Genomic DNA, 1,134 nt, shown 5'->3' with positions numbered 1-1,134 from the left:
GGTCTATTGAGATTCTTGACGTCCACCGAGGATAGTCTAGGTAGGGTTTGTTTTTCCAAGAATTTATCCATGTCTGTGTGTGGACTTTTCATAGCGTTTCCACACTGATGCCTGTGCCTGGGTAATACTGGGGTGCCCACCTATGGCGGCGGGTCTCTAATGTGTGGCCATCTGGCCATGCGTGATCTTATAGTTCCCATGAGATGGGACTATGGCAGTGGTTCTCAACCTTCCTAATGCCACGACCCTTTCATACAGTTCCTCGTGGTAACCCCCCAACCATAAAATTATTTTCATTGCTACTCCATAACTGTAATTTTGCTACTGTTATGAATAGGCGACCCCTGTGACAGACGAATTCGACCCCCAAAGGGGTCACGACCCACTGGTTGGAACTGCTGAACTATGCAAATGAGATGCTTATGACCTACCACGGAGATTGGGCAGTTTTGCTAACGCCATCCTGCTGGGTTAAAGGAATCCAGTCCCAGGAGTTTTAGGGGGACCTCTCTACCATCAAGAAGAGCTGGGAGTGGAATGCGTCCTTTGAATCTGGGGTTTCTACTGAGAACCTCCTAGACCCGGGACCCAGAATGAGTTGGGACCCTGTAGGCAGCAGAGCATGCGATGGCCGGAACCAGGAGACAGGTGTGAGGTGGCACAGTGGGAGTCATGAGACATGCACACAAAGACTTGCACTCAAAGACGTGCACACACATGCAAGTGTGGCCGCTGCTGGAGTGGGAGCTGAGCCGCTCCTGTTTGAGGGGTGTGCCTCTGGGTGCTTACTGGGGGAGTCAAAGGGCTTTGTCACACTTGCAAGGGCTGCTGCTGAGAGCCAAGGTTCAATCCTAGCGGGTACCTGATCTCCTGAGTTGTCCCTATTACTTCCTGTATTGTCACCTGTGCCTTCCCTCATAGCCCCCCTCCCCTAACTGTCAGTGTGGCTGGGGGTTCTGTGTGGTTATGGCAGTGAACTTCTGAACCCAGCCATCTCGACCATCTCTACTGCCGCTCTGGAAGCTGCTGTGAGGGGCTCCGCTTCCTGTGATACACCAGCTTGACCCCCAGGGGCTTTCGGTGGAAGGAAAGAGGCATCTTGCAGAGAAGATTCTGGAATGTCGTCAGAAGGTC

This window comes from Echinops telfairi, unplaced genomic scaffold, assembly GCF_000313985.2.
Source record: "Echinops telfairi isolate 266 unplaced genomic scaffold, ASM31398v2 ScPeMD7_23;HRSCAF=83, whole genome shotgun sequence".
In the NCBI taxonomy this organism is placed as follows: Eukaryota; Metazoa; Chordata; class Mammalia; order Afrosoricida; family Tenrecidae; genus Echinops; species Echinops telfairi.
This window is presented reverse-complemented; position numbering follows the sequence as displayed.